This window comes from Fringilla coelebs (assembly GCF_963513975.1).
Source record: "Fringilla coelebs genome assembly, chromosome: 1".
Classification (NCBI taxonomy): Eukaryota; Metazoa; Chordata; class Aves; order Passeriformes; family Fringillidae; genus Fringilla; species Fringilla coelebs.
Window position 1 is genome coordinate 128,569,706 of NC_140028.1, and position 18,156 is coordinate 128,587,861.

General features: G+C 43.1%; 1 protein-coding gene across 1 annotated transcript in view; it reads right to left on the reverse strand.

Moving 5' to 3' along the window:
* DYNC1I1 (dynein cytoplasmic 1 intermediate chain 1) overlaps positions 1-9,729 on the reverse strand; it is a 185,174-nt gene extending 175,445 nt beyond the window's left edge. The window contains exon 1 of the mRNA XM_084215717.1: positions 9,595-9,729. The gene's annotated coding sequence lies outside the window, so the exon portion shown is untranslated. The remainder of the gene's footprint in view (positions 1-9,594) is intronic.
* Positions 9,730-18,156: the final 8,427 nt, after the last annotated feature.

An 18,156-nucleotide genomic window follows, 5' to 3' on the forward strand; every position in this document is an offset into this window, starting at 1 on the left:
GAAAAGAGTGGACTTTGCGGTGACATAATTGAAGTTTTCCAGTACCTGACAGGAGCCTACAAGAGAGAGAGACTTTTTACAACAGCTGGAAGTGACAGGACAAGGGGAAAGAGATTCAAACTGAAAAAGAATAGGTTTAGATTGACTATTAGGAAAAAAGCTTTTACTGTGAGAGTAATGAGACACTGGAACAGGTTGCCCAGAGAAGCTGCGGATGCACCATCCCTGGAGGTGTTTAAATGCCAGGTTGGATGGAGCTCTGAGTGAAAAATGTCTCTATCTACTGAAGGGGCCTTTGAATTAGAAGATCTCAAAGGTCCCTTTCAACTCCAGCCATTCTATGATTCTGTGACCTAACAGGATAATTTAAAGGTGTTTTCTGACATTAAAAGACACCCAAATTCAAGCTGTAAATTGGTAAGATTTTAGAGATGGATAATGTGAGAGAGGTAACAACCTAAACCTCAAGCTGCAGGTCACCTATCTAGAAAAATAAGAGCCTTGTATTTCATGTCTCTGATTTCAATTTCTTTTGTATGCATTTCTTATACAATGATCAGATGTCAATGATATCTGCTTCTATCATTGATATGACCACTTCTTCAAAACCTATATAAAATATCTTGTTCATCATAAAAGTACCAAAATGCCTCCCAGGAGTAAATTTAATGATTTACTAAAACCTAACATCAAATTTTGTTTCATGTTGTCTGCTAGTCTCTCCTGAAGTGGACCAAAGACTCATTTTCTCTATCCTGAAAATATTTCAGCCATTAAAACATGTACTTTCATTCCACACTGGGGGGTAAAACTGACCCCTCTGACTTTTCCACCCTCCTCCTGAGATAACCCTAGTGGTACATGGCTGCAAAGTGATACTTAAAGCCATTTACCCAAACATGAAAAATGCATGCTCTAGTGTCTGCTTCTTAACCCAGTTATGACAAGTGCCAGAGAGACATCAAAGAACAAGCTATGCTGCCAACACACAGGTTTTGCTGGAAGACTTACCCACATAACATTTCTTTCTTATAACAAAATATGCATTGCTTTGCAGCTGATGTCTGTAAGGATGTAACTAGGTTAAAAATATTACATATTGATTTCAGCTCTGAAGTCAAGACAGCTTAAGATTTAGAAAGCAGGGAAGAGCCTTGGCTGTAAGAAATATACAGAAAGTTCTCAAAAAGTAGAATAAACAACACTGTCATTCTCTTTGTACTTGCCAGGGCTTATCTGGTGGTACTAACATAGCAAGATGAATGCTCAAAGCTTACATTAGCCAAATATCCCTGTTGACTGACAGAAGAGAAAAAAGGTATGGCCAGATAACAAGGCAAGATGATAAATGCAGATGTCTAACAGCATAATGTAAAGGACGTGTGCAAAGAATTTGAATATGAGAGAGGACTAAGAATCAAGAAATCTATGCCTTCCATTTACCTTTTCTGTGGTTAAAGCATTCCATCCAAATAGGAGAAACATGTTTTGGGGGTTGTTTGTTTGTTTGTTTGTTTGTGGTTTGTTTTGGGGGGGATTGGACATTTTTTGTCTTGAGAAGACTGAAACCCACATTCCTAGGGTGACTGCTGGCTAATGAGTGAGAAGGACTGGAGGAATGGAGATTGCATTCTTAATCATTGAAGCTATTTTCTATTAATTTCTTTTCTGCAAAGATTCACTGGACCAGAAGAAGCAGATGCGAGAGAGTGAACATTAATCCCTAACAGAGGCCCCTGGGTTCTAGTCTTTGTTTCAGGGTTAGTTTATATTATACACAGTGACTGTTTAGTTTACAACACAATGCTGTATTTAGTATCTGGAGCCAAGGATTCCTGTTTCTTCCCGAGCATTTGAAGCACGGTGATGAAGAGTCTTTTCTATTTCTCCCACAGGCTCTGTTGCACTCAGAGAAACTTTATAGACTTATGTGAAGCAACTTCAGCAGGAAAGACTGGAAAGGTACTTACTGCAGAAGACATATAGGTTGCTGGGCAGAGCACAGAGGAAGGCAAATATCTCTAAGCAAAAGTAAAATTACCTGAGACTCCTTTACATTAGGTGAGTCCCATTAAAACCAGATGCAGATGCTGTCCGGTGCAGCTCAGCATGGAGCGCACAGTCTGCAGATGGGCTTGAGGAACTAGAGATGAACTAGATAGAGCAGCCTCAGAGAGACAGATTGGACACATTGGCTGTTGAGTTGGGGGCTCAAGGGTAAGAACACATCAGAAAAGAGCAAAAAAGTGAGTTAAGAGACTTCCTGTGCTTCAGGAGCCAGGTGAGAGCCAAGCTGATTTTGAGGACAGCAATTTTAGTTTCTGTTTCCATACCATTTTCTCAGTTTAGATGCAGCTGAGCTTCCCAGGCACCATAAGAACTTCCAGTTTAGGGAATTCAAGTATGCATCCCAGGTTTAAGATGTGGACATGCTCTGCACTTTAGGCACAGCCTCCTACAAAGGCAATGGTGGCTGCGCATGAGCTCTTCTCTTCCCGCCCCGACACATATCTCTCAAATACCCTGGCTTCCACTGAGAAGAAGGTTTGCAAAATGGGCTGACTGAGAGCAAAAGCAAACAAGTCCCTGTCCCAAACTGTGGGGCAATCACATCCCTGGAGCACACTGCAGGACACCTCCTGAAGCATGGCCCATTGTGCCAGGACCTTGGCTCCAGAATTTGAAACCAAGACATCAGTTAGAGACCACCAGTTCTCTGGGGAAGGTGATACAGGCAGTTTTGGAAAATATATCAGCATTTACTAGTGGCTGTCAAAATATTGGGCCACTGAAGGTCCACAAGGCAACTAGAAATGACCCATGTCTGGTTTTCAGCCACATCAAACTGTTAAACTGTTAAACTACATATCACTGCAGTATCAGAAGAGAGAACCAGAGAGAAGCAAGGAGTAATTGGGTAATAGTTAAAGTTAATCCTTTAGCAAAAGTGGACATTACATGATATGAGAAAGCACAGCAGTCTTATTGACATATACACACATACACAACACCTCAAGAAAAATAACACAAAAAATGGGAGGCAACCAACTTTCATTATACTTACTCCTAATTCATCACTTGATTTAGTGAGATCATAAACTTTCTTGGGAAAAAATTAAACTTAATTAAACTTTACTGAATGAACACTGAGGAGACATGAACTCCATTTAAAGACTTCAAAAGCCACACTAGTATTAACTAATATTACTGCTACATTTTATTATAATTTTGTTCAGAAAGACTGCTCTATTTGTCAATGTGGAAGTCTAGAGTCTAATTTCCCTGTTCCCGAAGTCACTGATAAGTAAACAATAAAACCCAATAAGTGTTAGATATATAAAGGCTGCTGTAAAAGGTGTGGACAGCATCAGTAGTAAGGCTGAAACACAGAATTTTTTCCATCTTAGCCCCTAACAAAGAGTATAATTTACTGTCATCTTTTAAATTTTATGCTTTAAGCATAAGGGAAAAATCTTAAGGCTCTTTAATTTATAATTATCAAAGTAATGAATTTGCACAATGTGTTTTTAAAATATTTTCAGAGGCCCTTAAAGGCTGAGAAGCTAGGCTTTCCTGCATTTTCTTGCTATTCAGCTTTCTGTGAAAAAGAAAATATTGTGAGAAATAAAGGGACAGTTTTCCCACGGGCTCTTTCAGTACAAAGAGAGAATGGCATCACTGTTTTTTTTATTTTGTCTCCAGTACAATACCCTCCTATCCCATCAGCACAATTTTTCTTGTATTATTATTACTACTGTGGAGATAGTGAAAGGCAAGAAAACAATATTCACAGGCTTTGCCAAGTGCAGCAGATTATGTACATGAATAGCTAACTGCACACTAGGGGGTATGATTTAGGTCAAATTTCTTGTTTCATTCCAAAAGGTTATAGATTTTTAAGCCATTCATTGTTTGATGCACAACACAGTTTACAGTCATCAGCACATATAATCTGAACTATCTTTTCTCAGTTTTTTGCAGAAGTAATTTGTGTTCCTAGGCAATGAAGACTGGCAGAAGTTGATAGTCTGTAACAAAGTGCTATAAGCGTGTGACGAAGTTTTATGAGCAGTTTGAGAGAAAAAGGACAAAGAATTAATTCATTTAGGGGCAAGTTAAGATCTGAAATAAATCAGAATTATGATACAAACCTCCTTCTGGTTCAGCAATTGCTTAAAATGTTACTAGAAACAAACTGATGAAAGAAACAACAATGTCATATGACTTTGAATAGTGAGATTAATGAAAATGCAAATCTTTCATATTACTTAAAGAGAAGATAAACATGTATTATGAAATAAGTCACTTGAGTTTAGACAGTCCCCCAACTTTGTGCTCTGAGAATCTGAGAAGAAATTCTTTTAAAAGCTCAATGTCAGTGGAATAGTCTTTAAACCAGGACAGACAGGTTCAAATATAAGAAAACATTAGAGACAGTCTGGGTTGGTCTTTTGCTTTGTTGTTTTTTGTTTGTTGGGTTTTTTTTTCCTGTAACCCTGCTTTATTACATATTTTAATTTCTGGAAATATATAACAGCAATCATTTGAAATGTCTTTGCCCCAATTACCAAGTGACCTGGTAACCACTCTGATCCTAACAGTGGTTGCCTAATGTGCAAAACACGAAACAAGGGCATGCCTTGAATAGTAAGGATTTTATATGACTCTCTATGCCCTTTAAAAGCTAAGATCTGTTTTAATGGGTACAAAACAGAAGGGCTGAATAGTTTAAGGCAAGAGAAATCCATATTTTCCCAGCATGTGGTCTGAGACCTACAACACTAACTTTCAATACTAACACGGCATAGTTTCAGTACTAACATAGCATAGCTTTTTCTCTCAAATTCAGCCTGAAGTGTTAGAATCAAGGAAGGCTTGATATAAAGTGATATAAATAGATACAAAATAGATCCTCTATTATACTTATTTCTATTTAGTCATACTAGGCAGTTTTGTGTCTTTGCCTTACTATAACTCCCCATTGTTTTAACACAAAACACACTGCATCTTTCTGGTGGGTTGAAGTGAAAAATTAATAACTGAGGAGCAGGATTTGGAATTATTTGTACCACATCACAGCTGGAGGGAGAAAAGACCAAGGAACTAATATCATTTCTATGCTAGGGAGAGAAAACAAAGGGGAGGGGAAGGAAGGCCAGCAAGAAGGGAATATGGTGTTAAGACAAGTATTGAGTAAAAGAGAAAAGGGTAAACCTCAAAGAATGATAGCAAGAGGGAAAGGAAATGTGAAGAAAAGATATCACTTCACAAACAAAAAGTTAGGCCCTTAAAAGATTCCTTCTGTCATGGTTTTCTGCTGAGTGGCAATAAATGAGCCTTCTCCTTTAATCAAATTATTGATTAATTATTCTAGGGCCAAGTTAAGGAACAGTCAGCCAGCATGTGGGGAACACACAGGGTAGAACTGCTCTGCTCCAGATGGACTCCCAGGAGGCCTGTTCCTCAGGTTGATGTAACTTGTCTCTCAGATCAGCTGATTCACATGCATGGGAGCTGCGTTAAATATAAAACATGTACTTGTACTGTACAATTAAGAGCCAAGAATCACAAGAGACATCTCAGCAGCTATTATTCATCAGGTAACACAGACCTACACACAGGTCAATGCAGCAGTTAGACAGGGACTCATAAAAACTCTGTTAAGTCAAGGCAAAGCTCTCATTTCCTCCAATAGTGTTTCCTTCATTAGTGTCATGGCTTTCAAACAATGAGGGCAGCTGACTTCTGCCACCACTCTACAGGCTCAGTTCACCACCAGAGAAGTCAGAGAGAAACTCCCATTACTGTCATTACTGTCTCAGTGATAGGGCTGAGACCTCTGTCCTTAAACTTGAGCATGGAGTTAGAATGTGCTGCCCACAAAAGGCTTCAAGAAACCATTACTCCTGCCCCATGCCTTCTCCACGTTGCACTGCACTCCCAGATACTCATCAGCAGGATTTTGCCTCAAAAGGTACAACGAAAAGTGCTGAAAATGCACAGTAAAAAAAAGAAGGGGTACAGTTTTAAGCTCAGGATGAGTTGGTACATCACCCATCACAGATTATCAGAGGTGTATTGTATCTGCAGGATCAAGTGGCTCACACATTAGTCTGCTTCACAGCTTCCTGCAGCTCCTGCCATCTGCCTGGAAGTAGCCATTTTCCCAGAAAAGTTGGCAAGATGAAGCCACGTAAAATGAACAGTATTGGGGGAGCAAGCTCATGTATACTGTCTTATTTTGAGGCTTGCAGATGGCCAAGTGAACAACAGCTCCCAATGTCATCTCTAACTAAAAAGAGCTAGCACACTTTTAGATGGATTATTAGCAAGTAGCAAAGGGACATATTGCATCAATCTAAGATTTAGACTGAGTCAGGGTCTTTTTGTTAAGCAATACCATTCCTGCATTACCATTTCTTCCTGCCTACAAACAGCTGAGTGGAAGACCATTCGAGCCCTCATCTGCTATGCAAGCCCCCATATGGACACATAAATGTCTACTCACCTGCAGGACTTGTGTTGCTCTGAGAAACAGAAATAAAGCTGCAGCACTGGCAAAAGCACAGTTTCACTAACACATGTTGCATCTGTACTAAGGGCATTTTGCCATCATATTCCATAAGTATTTTGACTGGAGAATGTCCCTTTTAAACACAAATTACATCTAGAGTCATTATGCTTTGTTTCATTTAAGGTTTTTAAAATAAAATTGGGAAGTATCAGATGAGTATTGCATTGAGAGGTCATTATGTCTGACTATGGCTGCAGAAGGCCTGAGACTTTATCTCTGCAGATAGGAATTACCCTGTGCACCTCAGTAAGGATTTCGGTGTTACTTTCCTCCAACTTCTCTAAAAATTAAAGCCCAGGGAAATGACAAGGAGGATCATTCTGTTAACTTCCCACCACCAACTCCAAGCAGCAACTCATTTTGGCACTAGGTGTTGGTAACTCTGAAAAATTGCAAATTACTACTTCTGCTGCTGGTCAAACCAAGCCAAAGAAGCTCAACAGGGCACTTGAGGCATAGCCCTGGTTAATAAGCCTGAGTAGTCCTAGAGAGTGACCACAAATTGTTTAAAATCTCTGCAAGAAGTTAAGTTTGAGGAGCTGAAAGATACCACATGATTAACTGATTCACCAGCAGGAGTAAGTAAAGCTTTCAAGAACAATACTGCCTTTCTATACCCTTGTGCTTTTTCTATTTCAATCCCTTATCTTTTTCCCTCCCAGCCGATTTCACATCATTGTCCAATATCCTGCAATGGTGGTTCCTCTAACACAGCCTGTCAGACAGAGCAGCCAGCTCTATCTAGTATTCCTCCTCTCTCTTCTCACATGCTGGAAAACAGAGGGCAGCAAGGAATGCTTTTTGAAACCTGTCTTACTAAAGAAAAGATGACCAAGGGACTGAATCTGTTTTAATTTATTTGAAAATAAGGCAGGTAAGGCAGCTTGTTGCATGGTTTAGAGTACCTACCCTGAAGACAGCTGCTAAAGCATGGCTTTTATCTATGAGAGGCATAACAGGAACCAGAAACCTGAACTTGGAAAAATACACTGAAAAACAAACACATTTCAATAATGAAAAAAAAATAGCCACTGAAAGGCATCACAAAGGAGGGCAGCTCACTGCCCTTCCTTCTATAGAAAGAGCTAGAAGGTCAGATTCTTAATTTAAGATCTGCTGGGTACAAACTTCCAGTAATCACAGCCTGTGTAAGGTGGGGTTTATTGCTGCCCCTTTAAAGATTCCTCTCCTAAACTGTGGATAAGGCAGCACTACAGTTAGTGAATTTTTATGGTAGATTAATTAGAGGCAGAAGTGCTTAGAGTTGAGAGAAATCTAGCTAATCTAACTCTAAACCATCTTTTGGATCTTCACATACCTGGCCCTCAGAAGTCCTGCTCAACAAGGAGGATGATGGTAAGACCCAAACTTCAAAACAGTCTGTTCACAGAGAAGGTACAGAAGGACAACACATTTTGTATTTTTACGGACTATAAATGGATGATTTTGGGAAAAGAAAACAAAGCAGAGGATGCACTGGTGTCACAGTGAGCACTCCCATGGGGAGAAGACCCAGATGCAGCCCCAAGGTTTGTATTGAAGAAACACATCCTTGCAGAAAAGTGCTGCAGAGGAATTATAAAAGGAATTTTATCTGCCCTCACTAAATATGGAGAATGTTACTAGAGATGCCATCTCAAATGAAAAATAAAAACAACAACAACAACAAAAAAAAAGACCCTAAAAGAGTCAGAATAGCAAACATGTAACTTTTCCCCATTAACTTGGCAATGAGGCACTTCAACAAAGCCTCAGAACAGAACAAATGAGGCACTTCAACAAAGCCCATTGGCAGTAATAGAAATTAAATTCCCCGATTGCTCTGATAACACCATCAGGAGATAGGCAGTCCTGGGACCTGGGTTTTCCATTCTGAAACAGGTTTTGCAGTCCTGTGCTTCATGATATTTAGTGCAACTTCCAATGTTATTTAAAGTCCTCATGCAGAAGTGAAGCACTGACAAAACCCTGTATGTCAGGATAAATTTTCAGGTGCCAAAGTCACATGCCAACTTCATGTCAGGTCCTTCCATCTCATACCCTCTATATTATCAGGCTAGACTACTTGATCTGCCAAGAATCCTTATGTTATATGCATTCATAGTTCAAATCTGTACTTTCTGTCAAGGGCAATATTGACAGAAAAACAAACTTTGTTTCAGTCCATAAAACAGGGGCATTGTCTAGGAAATCTGGGGCCTTATGTTCTCTGCTGACCATGGGGGATTCCCAGGATGATGTAACTGCAATAACATCCTTTTGAAAATCTATTTCACTGGACTATCAGTGAAAAAAGGCCTCTGGCTGACTCCCTCCTTCTCTCACCCTTTTAGGGAATGACCTTAAGAAGGGGGAAAGACCTATTTACTGTCCGCTGTCGTCCTGGACTTCAGCAAACCTGCTACCACTTACGCTGTGTGAAGAATTATAGCTGAAAAACTTTTACCACCCCCTTTTGCTTTAAGCTGTTCGGCGCTCAGGCACCAGCTGGGAGCCTGCGGCCGCCACTCGCAGCCGGGGCCGAGAGGCGCCCCAGGGACCGGAGCAGGTGCCGAGGCCGGCGAGACTCGCTCACCGCAGCCCTCCCGCCGAAGAGCCGCCAGAGCCCACCCGCAGCGAGGGCCGGCCGGCTCCCCCGGGCAGCCGAGGATGCCCGCTCGCCCAGCCGGGATATCCGCTCGCCCAGCAGCCGGGATGCCCGCTCGCCCAGCCGGGGATGCCCGCTCGCCCAGCCGGGGATGCCCGCTCGCCCAGCCGGGATGCCCGCTCGCCCAGCCGGGATGCCCGCTCGCCCAGCTGGAATGCCCGCTCGCCCAGCCGGGGATGCCCGCTCGCCTGGCCGGGCCGCCTGCCCGGGGAGTGCCTCCGGCGGCCGCACCAGGCTCCGCGGCCGCTGCGCATCCCGCGGAGCGGCTTCCGCCCCGCTCCGCCGCCGCCAGCGCCGGGCCCAAGGGCAGCCCCCACCCGCCCCTCCGGTCTCGCCCCTCCGGTCCGGCCCTGCCGCCCCGCGGGTGCCTCACCTCCGCCGGCGCCCGTGAGATGCGGAGCGGCTCCCGGCGCCTTGCAGCTCTCACCGAGCCCTCGCTCCCGGCGCCTTGCAGCCCTTACCGAGCCCTCGCCGCCGGGGGAGCAGAGGGATGCCCCGCTGACTGAAGGGCTGCTGCCAGTAGCTGCGCCCCGCCGTGCCGAGCTGAGCCGAGCCGAGCCGAGCCGAGCCGTGCCGCCCGCCGCTGCGGCAGGACCGCCGCCACCGGCTGAATATGCTGTCTCACGGTGGACAGGCTCCTCCCGAGAGCTGCTGCTGCCGCTTTCCTCCTCCCGCCTCCTCCTCCTCCTCCTCCGCCCGCGCGCCCCCGGTTGAGACACCCCCGCCGCCGCCCGTGGGACCGGGGCGGGGCCGCGGGGGGCGCGGGGCAGGTGGCGGCGGAGGGGCCGGCTCAGTGTCCCCGCCCGGCCCCCCAGCAACTCCGGCCTGAAGTGCGCCCGCTCGGCTGCGCGATGTTCCCCTCGCTGTCACCCCCACAGTGGCGCAGGCTTCGCCCCAGGAGCAGCCGAGCCGGCAGCTGCGCGGCTGCCCGGTTGTCAGCACAACACCGGCTTCACCACCAGCCCCACTACAGCCCAGGCAGCATCCACCGCCACCTCCACAGCATCCTGACACCACCGCATGGCAGCAGCCGTCAGCCCCACCACAGCTGAGGCAGCATCCCCACCACCATCCTCACGGCAGCAGCTGGCAGCCCCACAAAGGCTTAGCCATCACCCTCTAAGCTGCCTAGGATGTCCTCCCAGGATATCCTCACCACTACTCAACGGCATCCTGGCCATCAGCCCCGTAGCAGCCTGGTCAACTGTCATGGCAGCAGGCTCCTGCTTAGTCCTGTCCCTTTCTGGAAGAACAGGGAGAGCTCCAGAACAGAGGCTTTCATGGTTAAATGGATAAGACTGCCCAAAGGCAGAGGTTTTGTTTTGTCCCTGTTTCCTCATACCATTCATGGGGACAGGTACCAGGCAGGAGGGCCAGACTTCTAGTATTGCCCCTGCTTCTCTCCACACTGACACATCCATCTCCTGGGGGAGAGATGCCAAGCAGAGCTGTTGGGGATAGTCCATGTTCCTGCAAAATAGCACCCCCCTCTAGTGTAGATAACCCAGCTTCCCACTCCCTGTTGCACACAGGTATGTTGCCCCACACATGAGGAAAACATTGTACCTTTTGGTACCATGGTTTGTTCTTTAAAACCTGATGTCCTGGACATTCTGTTCTCCGTCCCTGTGGTCCAAGAGGTACCCTCCAGAACCCAGTCCCTGGAGCCTCATCTCTTGTTTTCTTTTGGTGGGAAACACTAATTGCAGCCACTGTCATTCGAGGTCTAGGGTCTGTCCTAGGAAGAGTGAGGTATACCCAGCCCACTGAAAAGCCAGAAAAGATTCACATCACCTCCAGATCCTGCCAGACTATCACCTCCAGCTCCCAGACAGACTGCGCCTGGCCAGGAGACAAAGAATCCTGAAGAGGAGCAAAAGCCTCCATTGCTGGTGCAGATACAGTAATGAAATAACAGTTTCTCAATTTAATTGGAGTTGAATCAGGAAAGATTCATCTTTTGCTCTCCTGTGAAGCTCTTAAAGAGCAACATCTTCTGCTTCTGCAGGTGGAGCATGTGGGGAAAAACCCCTGTGGTTTTAAATGCACAGTTTGAAAAGTTTTGAGTTTGGTGCATTTGGTTTGCAGCTCTTTATTAAAACAAGGCCCTTTCAATATCAGACACCCAAAATTGAACTTCAGAAAGTGATTTTTGCTTTTGAAAGGGTTGGAGTGATTGCCTTAGCTTTAACATAAATGCCATACAGTTTGTTTAGGTTCCTTGGAATTGCATGTCACTTGCAAATTCCCTGCAAACTTAGTGGATTGCTTTAAATTATCCTGACCTAAGAGGGCCTTGTAGTCATTTAATATTCCTGAAATGACAGATGAGACTGGTTCTCCATGGGGCCTGATGAGATCCTGCTATTGTTAAGAGACTGTCCTATCCATATAACCATGATGCCATGGTATCACACACATATCATGGCATCACATTCTATGATGATACCAGGCATACTAATGTATGGCATAAATGGGTTTCCAGAGCTTGCTAAGCCCTAGATTTTTTTGTTACAGAGTAATGGCATTTTGTGCTCTAGTAATGACTACATGAGATATTTCTTTAAAAAATCCTGTAAACCCAAGTTCAATGGGACACAATTTTGATATCTGTTATATTCACATTTGCCAGAGGTGATTCAGTCTTTTGAAAGCATAAAAATAAAGGATGGAAATGTATGTGTCAAGGAAAACTTGTTTAAAAATCCTCATCAAAGATAATGAGAGATTTAGTAAAATTATTATTTAAAAAATAGGGAATTGTGTACAGAGGAGTTCAGATATAACTTCAGTGGCCAGGGTAGTATGTTAAAAACCCACAAATTTCTCCTCAGAGTAAACTGCTGTAAGGAAATTTGGAGAGAAGCAATACTAGATAGTATAAGCTAGGTGTTCCTACAAGTAGCAAGCTCCAGGAACTCAAGAAAAATTTATGAGCAGCCCAGTTAAGAAGCTCTCTGAAGGAATAACAAATTTCCCTAGAAGTGATGCTCTGTCCTCCTTGACCTCAATCTCACCATTGTCTCCTCTAATCATCCACAGCAAAAGGTCTTACCATCTTTGTGGATTTCTTCCTCTAGGCATGCAAGTTCTGTTGTCACTAATTTTACAAGGCAGGGATAAAATCTTCATACACCAAGAAGATATGATTGTATTCCCTTTTCAAAACAAAATAGTTATGATCAATAATGTATTTATAACTCCTTGTAATGAAAAATATCCAGTCATTTCAGTATACACCACTAATTTTACATTTTCCCATTAAACACAAATCCATAATATTATCCAACTCAATATATTCTGCTAGTAGCATTTTCTGATTATTTATTTTTAATCATCAGGAGAAAGTGCAGTAGCACAAAGTTAAGAGCATTTTCAAAGCTCATGTGTCCTCACTCTGTGAGTTCAGGAGGTGGTCATTGTAGCCTCAGACTGCTTTATGAGAACAACAGAGGGCAAACTGGTCAGCAATTACAGTCATCTGACAAGCTGCCTTCCCTGCAGCAGAGGCCGGTTGTACATGGACACACAGCCACCACGCTGTCATCTGAAGAGAAATCAAAGATTAAGGAAACGTTTGAAGTCTATCACAGACTATGGATTGTGTAGACAAACAATATTGTTAAAATTACAAAAAAAAAAAAATCATTGTTTGCCTATCTCCCCTCTTCTAGCTTACACACATGTAAAATGTAGAGGTTTCCATGCACATTAATATGTGCAGTGTGCGGTTAATTGCTAGATTGGAAAAGTTCAAGGGAAAACAGTTTGACATGTTTTCTTTTGAAGTTACTTTATATAAGTTGCTCACATTTAAGTTATTAATGAAGATGGGTATAAGTTCCTCTGGCAAATGAATAACTGTTTATGATGCAGCACAAGACAAATAATTAGTAATAATTACTAGAACATTGCCTTTCCCTGCCTCAGGCACCAGCAACTCTTACATCACAGCGGGCGTTAATAAATGAGCAAATCCTCTAGGAAGTTTTTGTCACTGTAAGGTAAAAAATTAATTTCAAAGCAGACATTTCTAAGGCTTAGTGGAAATGGCAGCACATTTTAGACACTTTGCACGGTAGGCATAACCTAGGCTTGGTAAATAACAGAGGGCATTACAAAATGCCTTCCAGCTTTTCAAAATCAATGATTTAAACAAAGGATCAAAAGGCAGAATGAAAGTTTTAGAAAAAATAAGGAATATCACTTCTGAAGTCAGGCTTACTGCTACAGCAGTAAAGTCCCTATAGGGCACTATTCCACATGGCTTCAGAAATCTTTCCTTCACAAGTGAACTAGTTAGTTACTCATGTAAGAAATGTATGGGTGGTTGCTCAGTTAAAAAGGAAAAAAAGTTAATAGGAAATATTGGAGAGCTTGTTTTACTGTCTGCTGAAATCAGTTAGATCTCCGAGCAGATCACTGAGCTGAAATTTCTGCAAGTCTGCATATCCACAATACATTCAAGACTAAAAAGGAAGATTTTAAATTTATCTGGTACACAGTCACTAATAATTCCTCTGTCAATTGATTTCCTATTGGTATAATGCCAGCTCCAAGATCTTTGCCAAAGCACATGTACAAAGCCAAAAAACTCCTACATCTTAAAAAGGATAAATTCTTTCTCAGAAAAAACATCAGTAATAAGAGATGCTGCATAGAAGTAGAAGGTAAAGGGAGAGCTGTGGCAGATGGCTGAGTTCCATGCTCCTCTGGATTTGGGTTATTCTCCAAACATGTTGCAACTCTGTGCTCCTAGAAACAATTATTTTAGTGACAGGCTCTTTTCTAAGCCTCTTTTCTCGCTTTGTTCCTCATTTTCCTACAACATTGTCACCAAAAAATTGTTGTCCTAAAATTCAACAATTCTGTACATCTGAAACAGGAATCATTAACTTGACTTGTCATCTGAGACTCTGCCTGTTAAAACACGTAATTTCCCAGGCTTCCGATTTTGCACTTGTAACCAAGGCACAGAATGGGCTGCAAGAAAGAAAGACTATAGAAATTTTGTTACTGCCTTTGTAAATAGCAGGGGCTTGCCATGTAATGCAACAAATTCCTCTGATTTGAAAAGAGTCAGTGTACTGGGAAGGGTTTGGAAACATGTCAGCAAAGCAGCTAACCTGGGAAGGAAGTGGAACATTCTGGGAGACACCTCCTGGCAATGGTCATGCAGATTCAGCAGCATGAAGAGGACTTCAGGCTTGAAGGGTTTTACTGTGCTCATGTTCTGAATTACTGAGGAAGCTGCAAAAGGAGAGCTCCACAGCTTGAGTGGCAGTGCCTGGAAATGAAATGGGCTTCAGGCAGAACCGGACAGTTTAGGGAATACAGAGTCTGAAATGCTCTCCTAAAAACCAAACTACACAGTTGTCTCCACCCACCTCTGTTTTGAGTTCCTGAGAACTCAATAGTTTTGTTGAAGGGAACAAAATAAAAAGAGTTTACAGAATTACCAGCAGCACCCAGCTATCTTTACAATTATTGTGCTCTTTTTATAAAAGGTTGTCTCATTTCCCCACACCACCTTTGGGTTGAAGTCCACACCTTTGTGTTTGATTTAAAAAAACAACAATTTGCATTTTTGCAAACACCGAAGGATGCTACTCCTTTATAGGATTCCTGAGATCTCCCAAATATTACCTTGAAACTTAGCTTTACCAAAATTAAAATCAGTTGTACATACAAGGTGAGGCATGAATTTAATACATCATGAAAATGGATTTAAGTGTATGGAAGCAGATAAGTGCTATTTTTGACAACAAATTGAACCTTATGGCAAATTATTCATACAACTGAAAGCAGAGTCCATTATGTAGAGAAGATTCTAAAGGGAACTATTTATCTAAAATTTCTCTTTGAAATGTCCCTTATTTTTCATACTTTGTTCTGCCCAAGACAGTCATCTTTGCTTGCCTTTTCATTATGCCTTAACCATGAACTGGATGGAATAATTGGTGTGAGTTAATAGAAAATTCTGGCTTTAATGTCCCATCTACAGACACAACAACAGTAGGTGCTAATTACAGTAATGATCTGGATCTTTGTGGAAGTGGCTCAATGTGTCCATGCATAACGAAAGTTTTCAAGCAGCGTCCTAGCTCTAAGTTCATGCTGCAGTGTTAGCAAACCCCTCACCTGGGGCCTGAGGTGACCAGCCCTTGCCATGGCTTCCATTTTTTAACCATGCTCTTCTCATACATATCCACTGCTTACTGAAAAATGTCTGTAATTTTTCTTTTCTCTCACCCTCATTTTTCCTGACTTAGAGTCTCCAGATGAGGATAAGCAGTTATGCTTGCCTGGAGGCCTGGATGACACTCACAGAGGGAAGATGAAAGCAGCAGCAGAGAAATATAACAGTTTAATCTTCTTAAAAGGGGATAGCTGATAAAGCAGTTCTGGGGTGGGCTTGTTCCACTGCTTCAAAGTGCTGTTTGGTTAAGGGAATTTATTGTTGCGCTGTGTGAGCATGATTATTTCAGCATTGCTTCTGATCCCAAATAGCTGTCATTGCCTATAGTTGTAGATGGGTATGTATTTTTCTCATTGAAATCTAAAAATAAATACTAGAGGAGTTGGGGAGAATTTCGACTGAATGCTATGAGCTTTCCGACATGGCAACTACCGTACCACAGAAGCCTAAGGGAAAAGATATGGCAGCACAGATTGTTCCTCCAATACAAGGCAAATTAAAATTCAGCAGACAAGTGGCCTTCATACCCAAGATTTTAGAAAATCAAATCAATTATACATTTCAGTCCAGAGGAAGGAGGCTGCTCCCACACAGACAAAATGAATAGGACTGCTTAGCATGGCATGAACAGGGCTATCTGTCCTCACTCCACAGTGGAACAGAGTGCTGTATGCGTGGCATATAGCAGGTAAGGTGATTTGGAATCCCTCAGCTCACAGGACACTGAGATTATGACTTGGAACTCAAAGTAGGCAAGCATCCAGTGTCAGTTTAGACATTGTGGTGCATGACAATGATTCACCTTGACTTGCCCACAGTTTTTAACACACTCATGTCCTGAATGGGATGTCTGTGCTTGGTAGGCAGCATAATTCCAACATTTTGCTTTGAGGGATGCTTATGTCACTCTCATGCACATACAGATAACACATCTCCAGTAAACCTTGTTATGTAGACGTTTCATGCCCTGTGCCATTCTCAAGGACTGCCTGCCTGCTCTCTCCAGGTGTGACAGAACTATGTCTGCACCAAAAGGCATCTCTAGAATGAAGTGCCGGGGATAAGAATGAGTCTTATCCACTGAGAATAAAATCTTCTGCCCCACTCTTCTTAACTTGGAGGTTAGTGAAGACTGCAGAAGAGATGGAGACAGAAGGCTTAGTTAGGAAATTGTATACTAAATGGTTATAAAGCCAATGACAACTAGAATGAATTGGGATTAGGAAGAGTTAGGGCCTGGGATAAACCTTTAGGTCTGGACAGGGTCAGAACAAGCAGCTCTGCACCAGATATAGGCAAGGGTCCAAAAGCTATAGGCCTGAAGAACTGGGAGGGTCTCAAAGTGATTGTGGCACCTGCCTTGTTTACTTGGATTGTAGTAGAGAAACTCACTCCTAAGCCTTTTGAGGAGGAAAGGGCCTGGCAGCTGCTGCAGAGGCTGAGGTGACAGCAGCTCCAGGGTTGGTTCTCTGTGAATAAATGACAGCAGTCACAGCACAATAATTCCCAGAGTGGTAAAGGGAGAGGTGGTGAAGGTCAAAGATGTTGCTGCTGTGATGTCAAGTTTAGATGTCAATCTAGTACAGCCCAGATGATGTTGAGACAGGAATGGAAGGAGGAAAAATGCTATGTCTGTACTTCCACCCAAAAAAAGGAGGTATCTGCCTCAAATTCATGGTCCCAAGCAGTGGCAACCAGTGTTGCCTCTGGGGCTGTGATCATCAAATACAGCAGGGTCTCACTTGAGTACTGGCCTTCCTTCTGCACATCACCTTGACAGAGCTCATTATTTGGAGGGCTGGGATAGTAACTAACAGTGGGAAATATATCTATGATGAATTACACAGTTACAACAGTGTTCTGCAGTGACAAAGAGCCTCAGCATTTTATTGTGGAATAGTTGCTGTCCTCTGTTTTCTGGAGTACGCTGGACATCTTTAGAAAACAGCCCAAAATATGAAACTCTTGATTGAGAAGATAAGATCAAGGTCATGTTAGAAGAACACTTCTTTTTCTGGAAAGCTGTATGCTGGAAGTGATGAGCTATAGGGGAGACTTGGGAGAGTATACAGTGCCAAAGGGAGGTAAAAGTTGGTGTTCCTAAGTCTCTCTTACCTCCTGTTAAAAGTAGTCAGACACTGTGGCGGCCAGATCATCTAAATGCTCATCCATAGAGTATATTCCCACATTGCCTGTGAGACATCTGGCAATGGTCTGCAGAAAGAAAGGAAAAACCTATAATCTGGTCAGAAGGTAATTACTGTGCAATGGCTTGGTGATGTCTCAGTGAAGAGTGATCAGTAGTGTCATTAGTAGATACCTCGTGTCTGCATTGATATCTTACTGCCTGTCAAGCTGGATGCAAAGAGTTGTTTAAGTGATTTGTTTCTTGCCCTGTGAACTTACTCCCTCTCTGCAGCAACAGTGTCACATCCCGGATTCATCTGTGTGCAGGCAGCTGCAGAGTGAGGCATCAGTCAGATGCCACCTGAAAACCCATGGACTCACATTCCTTATGGGACCATGTGAGCACAGTGCAGGGCATGTGACAGTCCCCAAACTCTCTGTTTGTTCATGATGCCCAATGTGATGCCCAATGTGAAGGAGAAAAGGGAGTTCTTGCCAGAGTTATGTCATCTCAGAGTCCTCACTCGACACTGCTGGCCTCCTGGAAAGGGTTATTTCCTTGTGGAGGAGGCAGAAGCCATGCTTTGGAGTATCTAAGACAGGCAGTGA